The sequence below is a fragment of the Spinacia oleracea genome, chromosome 4 (genome assembly GCF_020520425.1).
Source record: "Spinacia oleracea cultivar Varoflay chromosome 4, BTI_SOV_V1, whole genome shotgun sequence".
In the NCBI taxonomy this organism is placed as follows: Eukaryota; Viridiplantae; Streptophyta; class Magnoliopsida; order Caryophyllales; family Amaranthaceae; genus Spinacia; species Spinacia oleracea.
Window position 1 is genome coordinate 110,951,337 of NC_079490.1, and position 10,805 is coordinate 110,962,141.

The 10,805-nt window shown below is 36.9% G+C and overlaps 1 long non-coding RNA gene across 1 annotated transcript; it reads left to right on the plus strand.

The window, feature by feature from the left end:
• Nucleotides 1–6,431: 6,431 nt before the first annotated feature.
• On the plus strand, nucleotides 6,432–7,846 carry LOC130459950 (uncharacterized). The gene is made up of 4 exons (XR_008919715.1): nucleotides 6,432–6,564; nucleotides 6,908–6,979; nucleotides 7,060–7,318; nucleotides 7,547–7,846. It is a non-coding gene; the product is annotated as an uncharacterized lncRNA (long non-coding RNA).
• The last annotated feature ends 2,959 nt before the right edge of the window (nucleotides 7,847–10,805 follow it).

Sequence of the window (10,805 nt, forward strand, 5' to 3'; positions counted from 1 at the left end):
ATCATATAATTAGTCTAGGATGCATACACTTTGTAGCGTGCCCTCCCTAGCTGCGCCCGAACCGAACAAGAACAAGTCTTTAGGACTCCAAGTGTCGTCCCTCCGTAGAAGGTCCACAGCACGTCCGGATCCGCCTTAAGATTGATCAACTAGAATCGCCCTTAAGGTACTTAGAATTTTCGGTTAAATAGGGCAACAATGTGACTGAAATTTCGCTCTCAAAATGTCACTCTGAATACTTGAAAAACTCGTCCATAAATTGTGAACCTAGGCACATATTTATAGGGCTATGGAAAGGGATTTAGAATCCTATTAGGATACTAATTAGTTTAATTAGAATTTCGTTAAAACTCTTTTAAACTAATTCTATCTAATAGGATTAGGATTTAATCATAGAACGAAGTCCATTAGCTTTAGGATTCATATTGAACACAAACGTTGCACGAGCACGAGCACGAGCACGAGCCGCACAACCAGCGCAAGCTTTACGGCCCACGCGAGATGCACATCCCGCAGCCCACGAGCGCGTACGCCATGGCCTTGCTGGGCCTGGCGAGGCTTTGGCAGCGTTGTGTTGGGCGCTTGGCTTGCTGGACGCGGGCCTGGCTTCGTGCTGGGCCTTCGTCTAGCAAGTCTCGTCCGATGCTAATTCGTACGATGCGCTCCCGATTAAATTCCCAATTCCGGAATTCATTTCCGATACGAACAATATTTAACATTTCCGATTCCGGAATTAATTTCCGTTTCGAAAAAATATTTAATATTTCCGTTTCCGGAATTATTTTCCGATTTCGATAATATTTCCGATTCTGACAATATTTCCGTTCCCGGCAATATTTCCGATTCCGGCAATATTTCCATTTCAGATAATATTTTCCAATACGTACCATGTTTCCGTTTCCGGCAACATCTACGACTTGGATAATACTTATATTTCCGATACGATCCATATTTCTGTTTCCGGCAATATCATTGTTTCCGGAGTATTCATTGTTTGCCTTTGACGATCTTAGCTCCCACTGAAACCAAGATCCGTCGATTCCGAATATCCATAGATGGAGTATTTAATGCCATTAAATACTTGATCCATTTACGTACTATTTGTGTGACCCTACGGGTTCAGTCAAGAGTAAGTTGTGGATTAATATCATTAGTTCCACTTGAACTGAAGCGGCCTCTAGCTAGGCATTCAGCTCACTTGATCTCACTGAATAATTAACTTGTTAATTAATACTGAACCGCATTTATTATACTTAACATTAAATGCATACTTGGACCAAGGGCATTATTTCCTTTAAGGAATACATCGCTTCTCTTCCTGGCCAATCTAAGGCTCAGCTCGGTGCTATCCAAGCTTCTTTGGCTGACGAGAGCATCTGTTTATTTACTTGTTTATTATTATCTTGGTAGGCGTCTGACACTATATTTGTTTACCCATGCAGCTGTTTATTCGTATGGAGTTCTGCAAAAACTGGAAGGAGAAAAAGAACAAGGAGCTCCAAACTGTTAGGTTATGAATAGTACAATAATATAATTCATGCGGAAAAACCATAAAGCCAAAATCCAAATTAATTGCCACATAGTCAATTAGCATAATTTAGGTTACATACAATGTGATGCGTGTCTTCCCTAACTGCACCCCCGTAGAAAGTCCACAACACGTTCGGATCCGCCTTAGGTTTAACCAACTAGGATTTTAGTTAAGGTTTTATGTATTTGGGTTAGGCTATATTATGTTCTCCCTTGAACACAATGAGAGTAAAGAATATGATTTCAATTTGTAATTGATGTGTATAATTATGAGGGCCTAGCCTCATATTTATAGGGTAGGAAATAAGGAATTTGAGTCTTACTAGGAATAGAATTACCAACCCTAGTAGGATTGAAATTCTTATTCTATTAGAATTGCAACATTAATTAAACTCTTAATTAAATCAATTCCAGTAGGACTAGGAATACTTAATCCAAGGTTACTTGAGAACTAAGCAATCGGATTTTCCTTGGAGCCCAAGACGAAGCAATCCAACGCAGCCACAACGGGCCACGTTGGTGCGTGTGCCTGCCTAGGTAGCTGGCCGAAGGCCCAACGCGTTGCGGCCTTGCCTTGGCGGGCCATCACTGCTGCTGCTTTGCTCGTTGGCTTGGCGCGGCCCATGGAGCTGCTGCCTTGCTCGCTGGCTTGGCGCGGACCATGGCGCTGCTGCCTTGCTTTCTTGGCGCGGCCCATGGCGCTGCTGCCTTGCTTTGCTTGGCGCGGCCCATGGCGCTGCTGCCTTGCTTGCTTGGCGTGGCCCACGGAGCTGCTGCCTTGCTCGCTGGCTGGGTGCGGCCCATAAAGCTGCTTCCTTGCTTCCTTGGCGTGGCCCATGGCGCTGCTGCCTTACTTGCTTGGCGCGGCCCATGGCGCTGCTGCCTTGCTTTGCTTGTCGAGAGATGAGCCTGCTCGCTTGCCGGCTTGTCGCTCATCGAGCTTCCGATTCGTTTTCTGATTCCCGAATCCATTTCCGTTTCGAACAAATATTTACGTTTCCGTTAATATTTCCGATTCCGGAAATTATTTTCTCTTCCGACAATATTTCTAAATCCAGTAATATTTCCGTTTCCGGCAATATTTCCTATTCCGGCAATATTTCTATTTCCGATAATATTTTTCGATATGAACCATGTTTCCGTTTCCGGCAATATCTATGACTTGGATAATATTTATATTTCCGTCATGAACCATATTTCCGTTTCCGGCAATATCATCATTTCGGGAGTATTCTTCTTTTTTGCCTTTTGACGATTTCAGCTCCCGCTAGATCCGAGATCCGTCGTTTCTGAATGTTCATAAAAGGAGTACTTAATGAATAATATATTCACTTAAATACTTGATCTGTTCCCGTACTATTTGTGTGACCCCACGGGTTCAGTCAAGAGTAAGTTGAAGATGCCTCTAGCTAGGTATTCAGTTCACTTGATCTCACTGAATTATTAACTTGTTAATTAATATTGAACCGCATTCATTAGACTTACCATTAAATGCATACTTGGACAAAGGGCATTATTTCCTTCAGTCTCCCACTCGTCCTTAGGGATAAGTGTGCATTTCCTAATTCCTTTGTTGCTTGATGCCTGCTCACGAACATAAGGTAAGAGTAGTCATCCTTATTATGTCCAGAGGTATTTCTCGGTTTCAGAGTTCAATTGATCAAATAAACAGATAACCATAGCCTATGATTCATCTGAGCACGGCCATGCATTTTCCAGTTTCTAGCTCTCCGAGTGGCCCTGTACAACTTTCAGCAACTCATACCGATTTATGGGAGGACAATCCCAATCTTGTGATCTTGAGGTTAGACTTCGTTTGATAGGTGATTACCTGAGCGTTGCCGTTATAGTCTCCTTTCACGGTGCGACGCTTGACAACGTCAAAGTAACCAGTTCTCAAACAAGTAATCTCAAATCACTCAGGTATTGAGGATTAGTGTATAATAATGTAATGAAATTTACTTATGACAAATTTTCATCTCTTACAGTAAAGTTTCATAGGTCTGTCTGATACTAATCTTCTCAAGTAAGTATCTACGCAAATGATTGCGACATTTCCATGTCCACATAGTTAAAGAAACATAACTACTAGTCATCTTGCACTCTAGTCGTCTAGCATTTTCTATGCGTCCACCTTTATAGAAAACTTTCGACTAGGGACCATTTTCAACTTTTGACATTCAAGTTCACTTGATAGACATTTCTTAGTCACATGACTGGTCCTGACAGTCTATCTTGAATATATTGTCAAATTGAAAGGACCCATCATTTAATACTAAACCAAGATTAAATGGAATATGAAATTACATTTCATATATGATAGATGTTAAACCTGAATGTTTTACAACCATGGGCCTCGAACCCATCTTCAAAACAAATAATGGAATTCAAAACTATGTTTGACTTCCAGCCACAATGTGAGTGTTGTATTTCACTTGTTGCATAGGTTTAGTTATCATGCTTTGCCAATCTTAATATCCTTTTCATAGAATGCCTTTCGAGATAGGATGATCAGATCTTTTGAGTATGTTTGTTTTGTGATCTAGTCTTTCTTGCTTCAAGAGTGGTTCTACGCATTTTGCAATGAAGAACCATCAAGCCAGCAAACATGTGATCTACCCAAGTTCAGTGAAGAACTCTTTAACATAAACAACTCTGTTTCATTGCTTCTTAGGAAATAATTACTTTTACTTCAACTGTATAGGTTGCTAGTGATGCTTTGTTTTGGATTTTCTTATTCAAGCAATTCACGGATATGTGGAAGAGTTTCCAGCTGTATCTGAGAACATAGAAATTAATATTTAATTTCCCACGCAACAACTCATGGTCTCCAATCCACCGTTTCCATTTCAAACCACGATGCATATAGCTCGTTCTTGCCAATGGTTAACTCTAAAGGGATCTTGCTTGATCCTTTGCCAGTGTTTCTGCGTGTAGTATCAATATTTAGCATATCTTCATTTTCTTGAATCAATAACTAATCCTATGTACCTTTTCAAGTACCATAAGTTTTTCTTGATATCAATCTACTTGATCTTTACTTAGACCAATAGAGATTGGTATATGTTCGTTATGCCCAAAGCCATACGATACATTTTTGGCGATCCTTATATTATATCATACATGATAAATTCTTTTGTAGAATAATTCCCAATTGAATTCTATTCATGTAACTTTAGCTCATTCAGTTTTAGTAGATACTGAATCCAGCCAAATTCTTTGATATATAATATAGGTTAAGAATCTCATTTAGATGCTTTGATATTTAACTTAGTAAATGCTTATACATAGTTCAAACATTCTTTACTTAGATTTATTCATATGGGTCGAATATCTCCAATGGAGTCTTTTGTGTTTGATTTAGTAAATGCTATTACTTAATCTAAAACAATATTATAAAATCTTTATAAATAGATCTTAATACCTAATATGTACTAAGTTTTTCCTTGATCCATCATTGATGAATATTTTCAAATATAAGTCATTAACATTTGAATATTATTTCACAATAGAGAGATATGTGTGACACACATAGGACCAATTGAATTTTACGTACTCCCACTAAACTTCTTATATATATATATATATATATTAATCATGTACATTTTATGAAACTAAAATACTTATTAGCTTCACTAAAATACAGTTCCAATTCCCAATTTCTTGCTTAAATCCATACCCGAATTTCATAAGCTAGCATTCATTTTAAGCATTATTTGGATCCACAAATCCTATGACATACCGTGTACACAGTTTCTTTCAACATTTGATTGAGGAATACGTTTTGTCATCCAATTTCCATATGTACCAATATGCAATCATTGCTTGATTTATAGACTTGAGCATTACAATTTTGCATGAGGTTTCAACGCAATCCACGTCGTGAATTTGCTTGTAACCTTTAGCAACTAATCTAGCTTTGTGTGACGACACAATTTCATGTTTTGATAGTTTCTATTCTTAAAACCAATTTGCAACCAATAGGTATAACCATTTTTGCAAATCAACAAAATGCCAATTTTGTCATCAAAACATTGATTCTATTTTATGGCCTTTAACCTTTTAAAACATTTGAGTTTATATATGGCCTCTAACCATTTTAGGGAATCTGGGTTTTGTCATAGCTTTCTCACAAGTCATAAACTCGTTTATCTTCATGATAATAATTTGACTACAAGTTATAGGTTTCTTCACTATCTAATAGAAGAATCTCATTGTTTCAGTGACCTGAACTCTATGCCTACATGGGTTTAGAACATCAAACAATAGAATATCAATAGCCACTTGAAAGTCCTTTGAATATACTATTCTCCTTGAAGAACTTTTAAAGTCTTCTAAGATATGTCTTTTCTTTAAAGCCACTTCTAAAGTCCTCAAAGAATAAGTGTTTGTATTTTTGAAGAACTTCGAAAAGCCTCCGGAACGTCCGTTTATGTTTGTTGTTCTCCTAGGAGACTTTCGAGGTCTATTTTCTCCCACTTGTCATTTTGGAAACGAATCTCCAAAAGGACACTATTTCGAGCAAACAAACATTATGTTCTCAAATATTTGTGGTAGAAACAATACCCTTGTGTCTCATTTGAATAAAACACAATGAAACATAAGCTTTCGCAACTCTATATATATATATATATATATACATATATATATATATATATATATATATATATATATATATATATATATATATATATGTATACATATATATATAATTAGGATCTGGTGAAAACCACCCCTTAAGATTAGAACTGAGAACCAATTTCAGCCGTCGATGAAAGCAATCCAACGGCCGAAGATCTACCCGACCAAGCGAAAATATTAAGGGTAGATTAGTAATTTTACTCGCGTTGAATGACCTCTCCCTCTCCCTCAGTTTTCAGAATCTCTTTCTCTCTCTTCCTCCCTCCTCTCCTGCGAACGTTCTCTCTCTCTCAACCTCCTCCGCCATTTTCGATCTCTCTCCTCTATTCTTTGTATCTTCTGCCAAAATTTGTAGATCCAATTCCTTCGTCGTTCTTGAAACTCAATAATTTGGTAAGTTAATTTTACGCGTTTAATATTGTATATTTTTTTCAATTAATCTTTCAATTGAAATGTATGCATTTGATTCAATCTTTCGAGTTCATTTTGCTCGAATTTTTGGTTTCCTTTTGATTTTGTAGAATTAGGTTAGTTCAGTTGATTTCTTTGAATTAGTAGGTATGTTGAAGTGAGTTCCTTTGATTTAGTCGTTCGAATTAGGGTTTATTTTTTCAAAAAAAATTCTGGAATTAGCTACGTGTTTATGTATCAGAATTCAATTGATTTTGTGGAATTAGGTTTATGTATTGGAATTCAATTGATTGCGTAGAATCTTAAATGCTGTTTTTTGGCACAGGTTACCAATTTGATTGTATTTGATTGGAAAACATTGAAATATCCACAAACTGGCTCTAGCTCCAGACCAAGGGTTAGTATTATGGCATATAGTTGGTTATTTTTTCAGAACTGAACACATGTCTCATATGGTCTGTGATCTTAATCTTGCAGCCAGCCGCAAAACCAGCTTTAAATCCTGGACCTTCTGCTGAAAGAGCTGAGAGGACTTCAGGTATTTTGTAGCACATATACATTTATGTTATTTAATTTAAGCATTACAGACTGTTGGTTTTATGCTCCACGGGGACAAGAAATCTGGGATAGATTTTCTGGTGCAGTTGGGCGTTTGATAGAAGAAATCATCCAGGGGGTTTCGCAAGGTGATCTTTCACGTCATAGATCATCAGATGATCCATCATCGAAGGATGTGGTAAGTACAATTAGTGTTTGCTCTTTTTGGAGTCCCAGCCATCAAAGTAGATCTGTTTCATTGGTTTAGTAAGGTTTATTTTCTTAATTCAATTGGCTCGTGTAGGTAAAGGGAGCCTGAGTTGGCTTCATGTATATCTTTTTAATTTGATTTTCTAGCAGATTGCACTAATTGCAGGGAAATTAACAATGGTAATAACAACAATATGTTATGTGTTCACTTGTTTAGCAAGAAGACCGTGAAAGAAGTTGTATTTCAAGGAACATGAGTACTTCAAGGAGATCAGCAATTGCATCATCAAGCAGGCCAAGTTCTTCTGGTGAGCCCAGTGATGACAGGTCAAGCAACCTGATGTTATATGTTTTTTTGTTTTGCTATTAAATTGGGGCTATTGAAGGCTTGGTTACTTGGGGTGGGTGCAAGCAATAGCTTACTGTAGAATTGTGCTAAGTTGGTGATGCTTATTTTCTGTTGGTGTTGGTCTAAAGCCAGCTTGGTAGTTTGAGTTGCTACAGTACCAAAGTTGACCTGTTGAATTTGTAATTAGTTACTCGTACTCTATAGTTAGGTAACACTATCCTACTAGCTCAATAGGCAGAGCATTGTGCTAATGCACAAAAGATGTGGGTTCGAATCCCACGTAGGTTCATATTTACTTTTTGTATTGTTTTATTTACTTTTACTTTGAAAACGTTTACTTTGGCCTCCATATACTCCAATACTTGGAGTTTCTATGTTGTATAAAACTTTTGAAATTTTTTTGATTTACTTTTGAGAAATTTTAATTTACTTTTGAGTTGATATTATTTACTTTTGAATTGTTTTATGTTACTCATGTTGTTGTACCAGTTTTGTTTGCCGACATAGTTTCAATTGATCAGATGCAACCTTTATTTGTTCTAGTCAGCTAGGCATCCGCGTTCTGGTCTCATGGTTCTCGAGGTCTTATGCAGAATGTTTCATTATTTATTTTGTTTACTGTAACCCAAAGCTTGCAATGGTAATACTGACTTTTAGGGCTTAGGACATAAGAACATTGTCCCCATCATGACGCGGTCTTTACTTTCTGCTTTGTTGTACCAAGCTATGGCAACTCTTCGGCTAAGAAAGATGCAGAGCCGTACTTGGTTTCCTGTATTGATTTCTCTTTCAGAGCCAGTAATCACATGAGGATTATTAGCTAACTGCAGAGATTACTCTAGGTCACTTGTAGGCTGTAGCAATTTCTGAAAAGCTTGATCAAATGGATCGTGTCGTGTTTCATTCGGAGATTTCGCACAAGATAGGCAGGCAATATGTTGCTGTTTTGAAAGCTCTGCAACCTAATAGCTCAGGTACAGTAGCACCAAGGCCAACACAAAAAGTATGTGAAGCCGAGTCACAAAGATCACATAGAAGAAGGAGGCACTCATCAGTCGTACCATCGGAAACAGAGCACATTGCTTGTGCATATGGGTCAACTGGTTCCCCAAAAGGATCATAAATCTGAAAGTAAGACATACCAACCAAATATAAATATTCTATAAGATAACAAGTCGATGAAATTAAAGATACCACCATTCCCAACGGACCAACCAAACATGTTTCTCAACCTATCCTCGGAGCAATTGACTTCAATCTTCAAAGGAAAGCCTAGTATGTAATATCTAATAGTCACTTATGCCAAAATTTATCTGGACACAAGTATAACTTTTACAATAGTTGTTTCCTACGACATCTAAGTCTTATCCCATCCATTTTCCATCCATTTAAAACCAGAAAATTTACAGTTTGGTGCCCTAACTTATGGCAAATTCCCCTTTGATGACCTATTGTAAAAACCATTTCTCATTAGTGGTTTACTGTATACTAATTGTATATGTACTTCAGAAATATTTTGATTTACTTTTGATTTATTATGATTTAATTTTGAGTTTCTTTTATTTACTTTGGAAATCCTTGTATTTACTTTAGAGAACTATTTTATAAAAAAAAATACTTTTAGAGACAACCCATGTAGGAATCGAACCTACATCCCCTGTGCATCTGCATAGTGCTCTACCATTTGAGCTAACAAGTTTCCACAAAACATTTAAGAGAAAATTATAATTGATGTTTCATTGTTATTTAATTTACTTTTGGAGAGATTTTGTTTACTTGTGGAGAGATTTAGTTTACTTATGCACAATGTAGTTACATTTATGGCAACATCTCATAAAAATTCACAACTAGCACGTTGAACCATACATGAAGCAAGTTGGTAGTCTACAACATGCCCATTATACATGTTGCATAAGGGTAATAATGAAGCAAGTTGGTAGTCTGCATCATGCCTGTTATCAGTATCGTGCAGTAGCTGAGTTGCATAGGTATGCTATGAAGACGGTCATTATACTGTGAGAACCCCAGCCTGAATCTAAGACCATTTGTTCTGAACCAGTTCCAATAATGCTCTTGTAGGACTATGAATGCTAAACTGTTTGATGTTGCATAAGGGTAATTAAACTGGTAATTGGTAGTCTGCAACATTTGACAGTTCCCTCGTGTCCGACTACTGTGAGAACCCCCAAGTCTAGGACCATTTGTTTTGAACCAGTTCCAATAATGCTCTTGGCAGTGTCCATAATTTATTGGCTTTTTATTTACATGATAATTCCCTCGTGTTCGACTACTGTGACAATTGTGAACTCATGAAATCCAAATATGACATTTATGCCAAATAGCTCAAATAGCTCAAATATGACATTTATCGCAACGACTCATAAGAATTCCCAACTATCTTTACGCATTCACTTCTCAGCCTAATCTATTTACTTTGATCATATTCTGACCTACTTTTTAAAATAAGAGAAAATAATACCTGATTTCCTACAACACACACCAATCTGACATAAAAGGTAAGGAGAAAGGACCATAACTTGCCTCATCAAAGCTTTTCCAAAGGACAGCAGAAGCCCTATTTAGACCCTATCTCCCGAGGAAGATACCCAAGATGACGAGATATCACCAGCAACGAGAGAGGAGCCCAAGGTTACATTGTTGTAACTTTCAGCAGAGGTACAAAAACACAGTAGAAAACAAAAACAGACATAATAAGATAATTTACTTTTACCAAGTTTCAATTTACTTTTGAGTTTCTTTTGTTTACTTTTGAGTTCCTTGTATTTACTTTTGAGATATTTTTTGGTTTACTTTGGAATTCCTTGTATTTACTAATCTTGTTGCACAATAGAACCCAACCATGTTAACCTTACCACTGACTGCATCAGATCAGCATCGTCAGGGTAAGTAACAACAAGTTCTTGCTAACTGATTAATTTATGTAAAGTGACTGCAACCATAATAGACTACATAACAGATTACACAAATAATAATAGAAAAGCAAAAAAACACAATTGCAATATTGTTAGGTTATGATACATATGAATGAACACAAATCATGCGGAAAAACCATAAAGCCAGGAAACATATTATTTACACATAATCATTTAGCATAATTCAGATGCAT